This window comes from Castor canadensis, chromosome 4, assembly GCF_047511655.1.
Source record: "Castor canadensis chromosome 4, mCasCan1.hap1v2, whole genome shotgun sequence".
Taxonomy (NCBI): Eukaryota; Metazoa; Chordata; class Mammalia; order Rodentia; family Castoridae; genus Castor; species Castor canadensis.
In genome coordinates, this window is record NC_133389.1 from 173,393,534 (window position 1) to 173,409,162 (window position 15,629).

Below are 15,629 nucleotides of genomic sequence, written 5' to 3' on the forward strand. Positions count from 1 at the left end.
AAAAGCAAAACGAGGGCAGGGAACATTGATCTAGGAAAGAGGACTGATGCTCAAGAAAGGTTTAAGAAATGTGGAAAATCATCAGTATTTACTACCTAGGAAGAGGGGTGAAGAGAACCAAAAAACCAAAGATGACTTCTAGACAGGGTCAGCCACACAATTGGTGGAGCCCACTGTAGAATAAAATTATTCAAAAATTAATAATTTTAAACTTATGACAGGTGAGCATTAAACCAAAAATGATACCCATGCAACTGCCCAGGTTACATAGCCGTGGCCCTGGCCCTGTTCCCAGGTTCTGATTAAAGTACACAGGCCATTAAGTAGAATCTAGAAGATGGGAGAAGATGTAGCTGTGGAAGGTTTCAAATGAGATTTAGTTGGCCATTGTGATTTTAAAATTATGATACATTTAAGTGGAAAATTAGTAGGAGGTGGTGATAATATCAATGACAGTAGAATCAGATAGATCTGTGTGTGAGTTACAGCTATTCTGCTTAAAAGCTGTGATCTTGGGCAACTTAACCAAACAATGCATCTTGGTTTCCTTCTCTGTAAACTTCACTGGGTTAAGAGGATCAACTGAAATCATTCTTTAAATTCCTGGGTCTACTACCTGACATATGTTGAATATAAATCACTCATAAATGGCAACTATTATTATTGCCATATATTACTATTATATCCATTAGACTGTTGAAACAAAGTTGAAGAATCATCAATACACAGGTACCTTGATGCGTGAGATTTCAGTGATGAAGAAAATATACAGTAAGGAGAATGGAGGCCCAAGATGGAGGTTTTAGAGCTGAAGAACACCAACATTTAATGGGGAAGGGAAGAGAGCTAAGAAAAGGGAGATAGAATGAGTTCTAGACCCTACACAAGCATTTTCTTTAAATAAAGAAATGAATTGCTAATCGTGGAATTTCATAATGTAAAGAGGCCTGAGCCAGACCTATGAGAAAATATTTAAAGACAGGATGTCCCAAACAGGCATACAATTTATTCCATCAGTAGCTCCCACAAGCCCTGCTCCTTAGCAATACATTATAAATGTTCCAGGTGTTTCTTTTGCCCTAAAGTAATTTCTGTGGAATTTTCCACCATGGTCACAAAATTAGAAATATCTGACTCTGCTTCTAAAATAAAATGGTATCTGATAAGTTTTACAGCACTCTACAAACCCAATGGCTTAGTAAAAGTTGTCTACTTTTCATTACATCAAGAGGATCAGTGGTGAATCTTTCATATTACATTAAACAAATGTCACCATTTAAAGGTCAACTCCCTTTATGACAATCTAACTTTTAATGAAATCTTTAAATTGCAAGATACATTTTGATTTTATTTTTTCTGAATCACCTTAGAGGCTTATAAATATATTCATTTTTTCCAAAGAATAGAAAAATGGAACAAAAATTTTCAAATGCTTTGCTAACCCCTTTAAGTTTATTTAAGAACATTACTTGGGACTCCATTCTATAACTGAAGTGCCCTTTTCTGCCTGAGTTCTTCAAATATGCAAGTTCATAGTCTTTTGGGTCGTTTAGTGATCTAGCATCTGGTTTTTACGTTATGTGATTTTTTTTCCATGAATAATAAAAACTTTTAAGTTAGGTATCAGTTCACAAAATTCATAAACTTAATGGGCAAACTTTGATAGAATTTGAGTAATATTTTCCACCCAATGAGGCTGGGTAAAATATGACCAAAAATAATATGCAAATGAAAAGCACATTGCTAGATTTTTAGCTTGGGGTAGAAACAGATGTTTTAATTGATTTTATTGACAGCAATTCAAATCCACAACTCAACCCTTTTGCCATACACTTCATCTCTGCACAAGATTTTGCCAAGGCAGCAAGTAAGAATGAATTCCTTCAATTTCCCTGCCCCCACAGACTCTGTGGTTAACAGACTCTGATAACCATTCATTTCTAGTACCCTTTCCCACTTTCCTTTCACCTTCTCATTGAGGACGCTCCTAAATACCTTCCACCACCAACAACCTCTATCGCTAACACTTTCTGTCCATCTACCTGCCTTTTTTTTTCTCTCCTGCACTTGTCATTCTGTAACATGTTCTGTATTGAGTTATTTTTTGTCTGTCTCCAATAACAAAAGGTTTTGCTTGTTACTGATTTCTTAGCACTAGAACAGCATAGGGCACAAAGTAGATGCTCACTAAACTCTCACTAAATAAAGTTAAATGAACAAATTTTTTTCTTTCACAGCCAGAGAAAGTATGCACTGAGCTCAAGGTCTAGCTCAGAGCTCATGCCCTAGATGAGAGCTTTTCTTTCAGCCTCTGGAAAATGCATTAGTGATGACTTCCAGCCTTTCCCCTCTTCAGTCTCTTCCTCTCTAGCAGAGCTTTTCATCACCCACAAATATTCATACAGTCTCCAACTGTACAATTGTTCACCCTGGACCTCCTTCTGTCTTTCTTTCTCTTCTTGTTCAGATTAAAATCTATGGTTCATTGTTATGATTACTTGGGGACGGCTGCAACTTTCTTACTTCCCTCGTTCTCTCTCTATGCATTGCCAGAATGTATCCACCACCTCTAAACCCATAGTTTACCTTTTCCAATATTTGCATTCTTGAAGCAGATCTCTATGGAGGAAAATCACACACATCATCATATTGGTATGAAGCTCTTGAGAGTCAATAGCAACTGAATGCTGGGAAGTCATACTAATTTTCTAGGAAATGTTATGTCTCTCCTCCTGAAAAGGCTTAGTTCACATTATTTTCCTCACTGGTTTAGAATATAACCTCTCCATCTCATCGCATTCAGTTAATGGGTTTGCCTCATTCTATTGAATAGGATTCTCTCTTTCCCCCAACCACCTTTTAATAGACTGATTGCATGAGCGATCCCAGTTCTTTACCAGTCCCTGCGCACACACTCCTTACCATGCAGGGGTTCCAAACACTCTACATTTTGACTCTAACCTTGACTATGAGACTTGTTTGGCCAAGTAGATGCTATTAAATATAGTCAAAATGAATTAGTCATATAATTCTTTCTTTTATCATTTGCCACCACCATGAAAAGAAGCCTGAATAGACTGCCGGAGGAGATGAGATATGGATGTTTCTCCCTTGCTCCACTGAGGAGTCAGGCCTAACAGATATTTGCAGAAGCCCAGCCATGAGTAGAGAAAAAACACCCTCTCGAATCTAGTCTGCATCTGCTCCCACCTTATACTTCCCTCCTTTCTCAATACACAAAGGGTTCTGTCACTTTCCAATTCTCCCTGGCCAAGGAATGCGCTCCTTTAGCCATCTCTTGTTTGTCCTGCATCAACCATCTTTATCTTCCTACCCAATATATCAGAATATATACAAATACATCCTACTTTATTCAGTATTAAAACAAAAAAGTTCCCTTGAAACATGTACCTATGGATCCCACCTCATTTATCTGTCCCTTTCAGATCCATATTTTTCGCATCCTATTCACTCTGCACCCCCTTCCAATCTGATCTCACCCTCATCACTCCTCTCCTCTGAAACCACTATTGCTAGAGTCCTCGGTGAGTTACTTATTGCCAAAGTCAATGAACACTTGTCTGCCTTCATCTTAAAATCCTAGGAAGCTCTGGAGAACATTCCATTTTAGAATACTACCTCCTCCTTGGCTCTTCTCTTACTTCCTAGTTGCCAATTAGTTTCATTCTCTATTGCCAGTCCCTTCTTTTCATCCCAAATTCAAAGGATTGAACTAGGTTCCTTCTCTCATCTCTGCACTTATTTCTTGGGTGGTTACAACCTTCCTGTGGCTTTAAACAATGCACTTGTGGTGATTATTCCCAACTTCATATGCAAGTTCTTAACCTTACCCTAAACTCCTACTCAGAAGTACAAGCATGTAATTCCAAGTGTTTACAACGTATGTCTACTTGAACATTTCAAAGACATCTTACACTTAGCAAATGCACAAGACTACTCTTGATTTCCACTTGAATTGCCACCCCACCTTCCCACCCTCTGCCTATAAGTAAAAGGCTGAGCTACCCAATTAATGGACTGGGTGGCAGAAGAAACCAGTGATTCCTCTTTCTTACTGCATACCTATCTGATCCATTGCCAAGTATTGTGCTTCTTATCTACCAAATGTATTTCTAATCTTTCATTTTATCACTATGTTCTTTCCTTGAAATTGCTTACCAATTAATTCTAAGAAGTCATTATTTCTTATGGAGACTTCTTCAAAGGATTTTTAACAAGTCTTGCTTCCTCTCTTTCTGTGGTTGTACACACAGCAATAATATTCATCTCTCACAAATGTAAATTAAATCACATTATTCTTCTGCTTTTAAAGTGTTTCTTCTGGTTTTTCTGGCAACTCTAAAGGCACTGCTGTGGCATCTAAGAACCACAAAGGATTAAGGTTTAGCCATCCAGACACTCCACAAATGCCATTCCCTCTTTTCCATGTGTCCAAGTCACAACAACATTTTCAAAGTCCTCAAAAAGAAAATAGATCCACTGCCTTAGAGTTGATGTTCAAGCTGCTCCTTCCATTTGACACCTTCTCCCTTCATATCCTTTAGATTATGCTTACAACATAGTTTAATGTCAATCTTTAGTGAGGGCTATTTTGGCCATCTTATCTAGAGTGAGTATTCCTAATGTTAGCTTTTTCCTGGGTTCCTTGTTACTTGTTTCCCAACTCTGGCTACTCAAATTACTTCTTCATTTATTCAAAAATACCTATGAAATGCCATATAAAATACTTATATAATGTGTCTGGCAATGAGATAAGCAAATTGAGATACAACAAAAAAAAAATCTGGCAAAATTCCATGCTCACATGCAACATAAATTCTGAGGGAATATTTATAATAAATAATGAAGTAATATATGAACAAAGTATATAGATTGATTGAAGCTTACAAGTGCAATGGGAAAAAGAGCACAAAAGGGGAGTCAGGAACAATGAGGTAGGGAAGTACAAGAAATTACGCTTAGAGAGGCTAGGGTAATCTTAGAAAGATGACTGAAGTAAGATTTGAAGGTGGCCAGAATATCTGGGGAAACATATTCCAGGGTGAAGGAACAGCCAGTAGAAAACTGTTTTCACTTATGAAGAATTTACAGTATAGCAAAGACTTTTAAGTAAAAGAACACCTGCATGTTTGTATAAATATGGGTACCTTCTGTGAAAGAAAAGTTTAGGGAGCCAAAAAAAAGTTATAAAAAGATACTATAACAGAGGAAGTTTAATTTAGAATGAAAGATTAGTGAGGGGACATCAAAGGAGGTCACATTTGAGGTAAAACTTGAAAGATGAAAGAGCTACCATGTAGCTATGTTGTGAATTAGCTGGAGTAAAGGTCTTTGTGGTGACCTTCAATAGGCCAAGATTTTGGTGCTTTGAGAAATTGAAATAAGGTCAATGACTAATGTAGCCAAAGACAGGAGAGATCAAATTGAGGTTCTAGAATAGATCAGGGCCATACCACCTAGGGTCTGGTAGACCAAGATTAGGAGTATAAAACAGTACAAATTGCAACAATACATTATAGAAGGATTTTGAAAAAGGAAGTGATATTAACCAATTAATATTTAAAGACCATAATGTAGAGAATATGCCTGATGGAGTTTGGTTAATCTATGAACTCAAAATTTAGTAAGCATTATTCAAACTTCTACCCATTTAGAGGATTTCTCTTTTCTGACTCTACCCAGGCTAACAACACAGCAGGTGGTGACACTGGTGCCAGCTACCAAGTAGAGTCATCTTAACCTTTTTCCCTCCATTGTCATTTGGTCATAGAAAACTGCTTTGAGATTGTACTAGCATTTTCAGAGAGATGTGGTACTGTGACAGAAGTAGGAATTGTAGGGCTTTAGCCATCTTGGGCCATCAGGACATGCCTGAGTCAGCTTCTACTCAATGATACAGAGGCTATGGAAACAATTCATCACTCACACAGTCAATTGACTCTAGAGATGGCTTGGATAACATGGTTCCTCCTTATTAGAAAAGAAAATACTAAGAAAGTGTGGTTTTCTCCAAAATTCTATAGAGCTTGCCACAAACTCAAAACAAGACCATTGCAATAGTAAATAATCCCCAATTCTTATAGTTTAATGCAACAGAGATTCATTTTTATGTCCCATTGTGATGTGCACTACTGGGAGAAGGAAATTCTGTTCTAAGATGCTCCCATCTTTGACTCTACTAGGTCTTCACAGACTTCCTTATTCAGGCAAAAGTTAGGGGAAAAGTTCTTTGAGGAAGTTTTTGTGGCTATACGCATAAATGCTACACAGTATTTCCTCCTATCCTATTGAGTAGACCTCAGTCATCTTACCATAAATAACACGACTGAAAAACATCTAGACCAGCAAGGTGAGAATGTGAAAATGAATAAGCTCCTGCATCTCTTGGCAAATATTTGAGTTCATTAGAATCAAGGGGCACAAAAGGATTGGTGACAACATCTTGACTAGATTCTAATTACATTACCCTTTTTAATATTACTATGAGCATTGCCAAGTCAAAAGATAATCATTTTATTCAGATTCTATTTGTAATGATAAGCAAAGGCTGCCAATAGCTGACCAGATGACAAACAGAATAACATCTTTCTTTGGGTTTTGGGTTAGTGTTCTGTTGGCATAAAAGCAATTTTAAATCAGAGTTCTATTACAAATCTTTACTCCTTTCAGTGCCACTCTCTCTTACCTATACCATCTTTGGCTTCTATCTAAGTTGCAAGTCATATTATAGTTCATTTGCTTCCAAATTCTCCACTTCATTAACTCATCATTCCTTTGAGACCCTCACTGCCAGCCTTTTTAAGAATTACTTTCTGAATTCATATATAACAATGAACATTGTTTATATCATATTCTTTATGCTTATAAGATACTCACTTTTGTCCCTAGCTTCACATTTTCCTTTAGGTTACATCTTTTCTTCACAAGAAAAACTTGCTATTTTACTTTCACCCCATTGAAGAAGAGACTCCCTATTTCATTTCTATAGGGCTAAGAGTAGGGATGGGGATGGAGAGTAGGAAGTGGGTGGATAAATATATTTTCTTCCTGCTATTGCTACATGTACAGTAGCAATACTCCCTAGAGCAGACTAGGACTCTTGGCACTTTTCCTCATCACTGTCATTTACTTATTCTGGTTTTTTCTCCACATTCACTAGTGATTTATAGTCATCCATGAGAAGGTAATCACATTCTTGGCATTATCTTAAATAAAATTGATGTTTATTTTTTTGGCTTATCTACTACCTTAGACAAATTATTCCTTGACCTCCTCCATTGCAATAATTTTTATCTTCAGATATCAGTTCCTATGACATTTGGTGATGTTCTGTAAAGTTTCATGTATTGTTACTTAAATTCCAACATGGCACCACAAACTCATTATTCCAACTCACTTTATTTCTTATCCTTATAGAGACTGCCTGGCTATTGCTCCAAGAGGGCTTCCTATTGCCTATGCTTTGCAGATTTGATCTTATTCTCTTTGAAACCAGTCCCATAACTTAATCACATCTTTGCCATTTCCCTAAAATGTTTTGCTCTCTTGTTTTTGTACCACCTATATGTATATTTATATTGTCTATGTATCTTAGATATAGATGAATCCAGTTGCCTAACTTGGTTATTGTTTCATTCAACTGTTAACCAATGCTGAACAATATTACCCAGTGACCTTGAAAATGAGAGCCAATGTAAGGTAATAATTCCCAAGCTCATATATTACCGGCTCCACCAGTCCCTCTATTTTTCCCCAGTCCACTGTCTTTACCACACTCTTAGCAGCAGTTAAAAATTTCAGATCTTTCTTCAAACTTTCCACTCATTACTTTTTAGCTAATTCATGAAAGTTATGGACCTAGCTGACTGAAAAAAAATAAAGAAGGCCTACTGTCTTTATTGAGAACATGGAAACTATCAGACAATGAAAAACAATCTACCTATCCATGACTCCATTTATCATCCTCTTCAATAAACTTTTTAAAATAAAAATACAACTCTGCCTTTCTATGAGATATTTCTCCTCTACTTTTTTTCCTCTTTATTCATATATTCATATGTGTGTACATTGTTTGGGCCATTTCACTCCTCTGTCCCCTGCTCCCTCTACACTACCCCCCCCCCTTGCTTCCAGGCAGAACCTGTTCTGCCCTTTTCTCCAATTTTGTTGAAGAGAAGATATAAGCAGTAATAAGAAAGACAAAGCATTTTTACTAGTTGAGATAAGGATAGCTATACAGAGAGATTCCTAGCATTGCTTCCATGCACAAATGTATTATAATCCGAATTGATTCATCTCTACCTGGCCTCTTCACTACTTCCTTAGTCATCTTCCCATATTGACCTCTGTCATTTTAAGGTTACTGTATTAGCTCCTCTGCAGTGGGCACATAAAACACTTTCAAGTTTTGGTTTTCCTACCTATCAAAAGAAATTTTACATACAAGCAAGTTTTATAAGCAAGTATTTGCATAGTCTTTATGATATGCCAGGCATTTTTCTGAGTCCTTTAGAATGTCAACTAATTCAGCCCACATTATATCATTCTAAGAAATCACAATTGCCTTGTCACTGAATGTGAGCACCCAGTGGGAGGGAAAGATGAAAAATACAACTTCATAGATACAATATGGGACAAATTCTAGAGTCATTTCTCTTTGTCTATCATAATAGTGTTCACAGAACCTTGTTTCTGCCTTACACATACCACACATTTATTGTTACACAAACTGCTTCTGATGCTGCTCATGGTATCAGCTAAGACAAATGACCAAAGTTCTCCTCCCTGGAACCTTGTCTATGGTGAGCCAATGAAACACATTTCTATGAAGGACATACAAATCATTTTAGAGAATTAGAATCATTGCTATAATTGCTACTTACCTTCATTCTATTCTTTGGACAAAATATAGCTGATACTCAATGCACTAGATAAACAAGAAGTGTGACTGCAAGAAAATGGCCCTTTGAAATCCATTAGGACATGGTGGGGAGCAGCTCATGTTTCAGGGAAACCCTTTTTCTTGTCAAGCTGAAGGTCAATCTAAGATGACAGAAGATACCCTGAAACCCCTGTCTAGTTTCCAAAGTATTACTCTGAATTTTAGACAGTAACATCTACCTTTATCTGAACACATCTACTTTTCTCCTCCTATACTATTCTAGCTAATAACTCCATTATCCTTCCCAATTACCAGTCTAGAAATCTCAGAACCACTCAAGACTATTATCTTTTTAATTCTCCGCCACCTCCAATCAAGAGGTCACCAAATCAAAAGGCAATTTTTCACATCTCTCCAACCCATCCTCCTCCCTGAAGCCCTCATCAAAAATCACCTGGATTAGTACAGAAAGCTTCTCTCCAATCCCACCACCAGCAAGAGCAATTTTCCTTATTATACTGTCACAACCATATTTTCAAATTACAAATCTGATCATGTAGCTGCTATAAATCATTCAGTGGTTTCTACAGATTTTAGGATCAAGTTCTCACCATCTAGGTAAGTTCCCAAGGCACTAAATGGTCCAGACCTGCCCATACCATTAATCTTGTGTCTTCCTGCTCTTTCTTATGACTTCCTCACTCCAGGCATACTAAATACTTCAGTTCTTTAAATGCAACATGATGGTTCTTGTCTCCATTCCCCTTTATGTTCTGAGCTTTAGACAGGACACCCTTTTCTCCCCACCACTGTGTGTTAAGTCTTACTCTTCTCTGAATCTCAAATCAAAGTTTTACCTCTTCTAGGAATTCTGTCTTAAAGATTGTTCTCTTTCCTCTGATAGTACCCACTTATCATCATACTTACCTCATCACATAATAGAAAAAAGAAAAAAGGTCTATCTATAAGCATACTCTTATCATCTGATAGTGTTAACTCATTTTTATTCATCCCTATGTCACAACATCTACAAAAAAAAAGGTAAGGCAGACAGAGGGGCAAGAGTCTTTATTTGAACTGTAACCACAATCCCTTCTGCTGGTTTGTCAACAGTGAATCTACCAAAATTTCTGAAGTTATCAGATACATAATATTAAGATACTTGGAGAAACAGAAATGGATAAAATTGATTATTTGGGCCAAAGCAAAAAGGCAAGATATTTATTATAGTCTAGTTGCTTTTAGAAAATCAAATTCAGTAATTATTCAATAACTCCTAGGTTTCTCCAAATTTTAGATCATTCAATCTTAACTTGGACATAGGGTTTTCACTGACTTCCAGTCTGAACCACAATAGAAACAAAAAACCTGCACAATTTAAGTGCTGTAGAAGCATAGTTCAAATATCATAATTAGTAACAATTTTTGTCTCATAAAAGTTTCTTTGCAGGTTACAAATACTTAACCTTAAGTTATCTTATTGAATCTATAGAAGAACCTAGTGATGATATATTTTATTTCTGTTTCATACAAGAAGAAACCAAGACCACATGAGTAAGATTTGCACAAGGTGAAATGCCTATTAAGTGTAAAAATGCTTCATTTCTCTATTAATTGTGATTTGCCCCTTCTTACATTTTCCTCAAATGCACACTAATTTAGTAGAATGACTACCGCAACTGGACATGTAATTATTAACAATAGTAGAGTTTAGGGGTTAATAGTACAAACCACAGAGAGCCGAGGCTACAAGCCTAGCTCTGAGACTTTCTGAACATTAAACACCTCCAGTGTCTGAGTTTCTTTTTTCTACAAAATAGGGGTGATGTGTAGTACCTTCCTCATAGTATCATTGATTTTTGAATAAGGGATATATGTAAAATACTTAAAATGAACTTACATGAATTAAATGTTAACTATAATTATATGGTATCAAAAACTTAAGGATTTGATGGAAATGAAGACCTGTGATATTCAAATTGCATCACACAAAAGTATGACTTTTTCAAACTTGTCAATGCCACTTAACAATACATTCCAAACTAGCCAGAACTTCATTCAATCATGTTTACATGTGGATACAAAATGAACTCACTTAAATGCCCCCATTTTAAGTGTGATTGACATCTACTAGTTTTACACACATAACGTTTTTTAAATCTTTGCTTATATTTGGGAAAGCATATACAAAAATTAGTAGTTAGTATGTGGGCTCTACTCTATTTTCAATAATTTAAGTGTTTCAAGAAAAGTGAGATCTAAATGTTCCCTTTATGGAAATTAATGCTTATGAATATAAATAGGAATTGTCACAATTTAAGTTTAGACTTAACAAATGATATAAACAGAGGAATAAGAAGGGCCCCAGGCATGGTTCAAGTTGTAGAGCATCTACCTAGCAAACACAAGGACCAGAGTTCAATCTCCAGTATGGGGAAAAAGAAAGTCAGAGGAATAAATTTGTGCAAAATAGTGCTTTTATTCCTTTCCATTAACTATGAGGAAATGTATATTAATAGGCTATGCATAAAAATAATATTCTATTTAATTCAAGTTTATAATCTTCATATTATGCCAATTCATAAAGATGCATTAAGTCATATTTAATATTATTATAAAATAATAAAAAATACTGTTGTAAAATAGGAAATAGTAGTACTAATAAAATACTTCTATTGTAATTTTAAAATTCAAATAATTATACATTTACCTAAAGTATTAAAAAAGAGTACTGGATTTTGACATTTTATTTAATTTTATAGAATCTACAATATTGAGTAAATGATAGGGATTAGGAAAAATTATCATGGATGTTGGAATGCACAAGTCTGAAGTCTTTGGGGAGGATGGAGAAAAAGGTGAAGACAGCTGAGAAGCAAGTCAAGAGGTCAGAAGGGATGAAGGGAGCAAACAAATATCTGTTTCAAAAGAATATATGAGTTGTCCTAACTGTATAAATATTTCTACCAAGCAACCATGGAGTTCCCATGAAGTCATGGCCAAAATACCCAGGAGTAGAACAAATAAAAGTGAAAGATATTAATCAAGACATTCTTCCAGCAGTAATGGGGACTCAGCAGCATTTCACCCATGAGAAGACCAACCATCATGAATAGCCATCCTGGAAATGCTTACAGAACATTTCAGGCATTTAATTGGCCAGTCAGTGAACACATTTCCTCACCATAGTGATTCAAACAAACGATTCCCATTGAAAATATTTCTCCCTGACACTAGTATTAGTCATCTGACTTTGGGTTTTGGAGACTCATTTGAGCTAAGCATGAAAAACAGTCATATAATTATCAAAAGCAAATTTAAGATTGGCATTCAGGATAATGATATAATGATGTCTCTCAGAAACTTATGTTTTTGACTTTTTTCATATCAACCTATTCAATCTCTCCTTTCTACATCAGTTTGATGAAAAAAAAAGTTTATTCTTTAAAATGTGGCTCAAATGTCACTATCTGACAAAAGCCATCTCTAAATTTTGTATGCAGCATTAATCAAATCCTTCTGTGTCTCACACATATTTTTATTGAGACATTTGTCATATCACTGTAATTACTTACAGGTAAGTCTGTCCAGAAGTTGATGGGCTCCTAGAATGAATGAATGAATAAGTAAGTGAGAGCTGCAGATTAGAGATTGAGATGCATTTATAAAGAGAAATTATTGCTTTGGGCTCCTTTCATTCCAAAAATATATTTCCATAATCTGAGATTTCTAAAGCCTTAGATTTTTTAAAATTAAATAATTGGGGCCAACAAGTGGTTTCAGTTTCACGAACCTAAAATTCACTCTTCTGAGTCAATGTATTCATTTTTCTTTCTTGTTGGTGTAAATAGCAGGTTTTGGATCAGTGGCCCTTTCCTGTAAGAAGAAAAGGTCATTCTGATTTTTATTAAGAACTGGCAATTTGCTCTTTAGATTTCTTTGTTGTTCTGCTTACCAGATCCTTGTGAATAGCAAAAGCCTTGTTCTTCTGGAGAAAAGACTTCGCAGAGCTTTCCTGTCCTGCTTGAAAAGTTGAACTCTTAATTTGATTTACTGGAAATAAAGAAATGGTGCTTAATATGTACTTCCCTCCTAAGTTAAATTTAGTTAAATATGAGGAAGCAAAAGAGTGATTGGCAATCAAACAACCCAAATTATCTTGAAAATCAAACTTGTGGAAATTCTAACTCATCTAAAAACCAAACTGAACCCTTTTGTCCTACTTCACAGGCAAGATACAAAAAAGTACAGTGGTCAAATAGAGATAATTTCTTCCCTTTTCCTTAATAAGGAATTTAAAAAATAAAAAGCCTTTTATGAGAGATTATTAAATTATATACCCATGGAAGCATAATGATTTTTTTACATTTGTCTATTACCTTATTCATCAAAATCATAAGGTTGATTTTATTGCATATCTTTTTAAGGATTTTTTTTCTTAAGTCCCATTCCAAAAGCTGTAGCGTACAGAGAGTCTGAACTAAACAATAGCAAAATGAAGTTCTGAAATTTTTATTAATTTTTAAGGATCGGTTCCTGATGTAATAATATAGACAAGAAGAAGCTAGAAGCTGATATTGGCCTTGCCTTTCTGACAATAGAATAAATGAAAGAAATTATCTCTGGAATATTCATTTATTCATTAAACAAATATTTATTCTATTTTTTACTGTGTCACAGGCATATAAATAGGCACACAGACATGGATACTGGGGATTCAGCAAGGAACAAGATAGATGGAAATGGAAAAACAATCTCTTATGTAGAATTAATGATCTATTGGTAAGAAACAGAAAATAAAGCTGGGCATGGTGGTACATTTCTATAATCCCAGCTTTTCAGAAAGAAGAGATCTGGAGGATGACAGCCCAAGGCCAGCATGGACAAAAAAAAAGTCAGCAATCCCCAAAATCCCCAAGACCCTGTCACAAATAAACCGGTGTGGTGGTGGCTAGCATCTGCAATCCCAGGTACTCAGCTGATCAAGGTAGGATTATGGTTTGAGGCCAACCTGAAAAAGCATGAAACCCTATCTGAAAAAAAACATTAAAAGCACAAAAGACTGAAAGTTCAAACCTTAGTACCATACACACACACACACACACACACACACACACACAAAGTGACCCTCATCTTTCAACCTGGTTGTTAGGTCAAAGTTACAACAGAAAGGAAATATTTACTAGAGCAAAAGAATATGTTAGGACAATAATCTCTCAAAAACAAAGTGACAAAATAAATCAGCTAAAATATATTTACCAATATCCATTAATAGAGGAATGCAATCTCAGCACTTTCTTGCTACCTATACTGCTAAATAAATTGAATTTTCAAAGTTAAGGGTATTGCACTGTTCAACCTTGAAGCAATTTTTTAAATCATGCTGTTCAACTCTGTTTAAAAGGGAAGAAATTAGGTGAATGGGATTAAATAATATGAACAAGATTATAGAAAGAGTAAACTGCAAAAACAAAAGTGGTTTTTCACTCCAATTTCATGTATTTGTTGAATTTAGTCAGGCATTCATTGAGTGTTGAATATTGAGTCCTGGACTATGCTGTGAGGATACAGCTGAAAACAGGGACAGCAAGGTTTCTGCCCTCACAGAAGTTTCCTTCTCCTAAGAAGAAACAGACGATAAGAAAGGAAATAGATAAATAAGATGATTTCAGATATTGACATAAAACAAGATAATGTGCTATCTTAGATAGTGCTAGATGGCGATGGCCTTAGAAAATATTGGAAAGATGTCTTGGAGGAAATGACCCTCATATGTGGACATTAGATCAAGGGCAAACACAACAAGGGGATTGGACTATGAGCACATGATAAAAGCGAGAGCACACAAGGGAGGGGTGAGGATAGGTAAGACACCTAAAAAACTAGCTAGCATTTGTTGCCCTTAACGCAGAGAAACTAAAGCAGATACCTTAAAGCAACTGAGGCCAATAGGAAAAGGGGACCAGGAACTAGAGAAAAGGTTAGATCAAAAAGAATTAACCTAGAAGGTAACACCCACACACAGGAAATCAATGTGAGTCAATGCCCTGTATAGCTATCCTTATCTCAACCAGCAAAACCCCTTGTTCCTTCCTATTATTGCTTATACTCTCTCTACAACAAAATTAGAGATAAGGGCAAAATAGTTTCTGCTGGGTATTGAGGGGGGGAGCGGGAGGGGGTGGAGTGGGTGGTAAGGGAGGGGGTGGGGGCAGGGGGGAGAAATGAACCAAGCCTTGTATGCACATATGAATAATAAAAGAAAAATGAAAAAAATAAATAAAAAAAAAAAAAAAAAAAAAAAAAAAAAGAAAGTAAACTGTAAATGACATGAGGTATCCTAAGAAGTAAAGATTTAAGGGAAAAGTATTCTGCCAGTGAGTTCTCAAAAGAAGAGACTTGGTAAGGTGCTAACTTCTCAACGCACTATTTAGAATACTAATTTCTAAATTATCTACACCAAGAGAATGAACTACTTTAGTATCAGGGTTACAAAAGAAATAACAGTCTTTATACAAATTGATTCTGATTCAAAATAATGCCAAAGACAGTGTAAAACAAAGGAGGATAAAGATGTCAAATGCCATCAATTTGAAGCACACATGTCTTCTAGCAATCCTTATATCTAATACAATGTTTCTGAACCATACTTCTATTAAGAGAAATACTATACATCTAACCATTCATCAAGATCTAAAAAGGAAACACAAGGAATGGAAGGGGGAGA

General features: G+C 35.7%; 1 long non-coding RNA gene across 1 annotated transcript; it reads right to left on the bottom strand.

Annotated features, from left to right (window-relative positions):
- Positions 1–12,381: 12,381 nt before the first annotated feature.
- Positions 12,382–13,228, bottom strand: LOC141422403 (uncharacterized). Its single transcript, XR_012446945.1, has 3 exons — positions 12,858–13,228; positions 12,696–12,778; positions 12,382–12,507 (listed from the first exon to the last, which is right to left on the bottom strand). It is a non-coding gene; the product is annotated as an uncharacterized lncRNA (long non-coding RNA).
- Between the last annotated feature and the right edge of the window lie 2,401 nt (positions 13,229–15,629).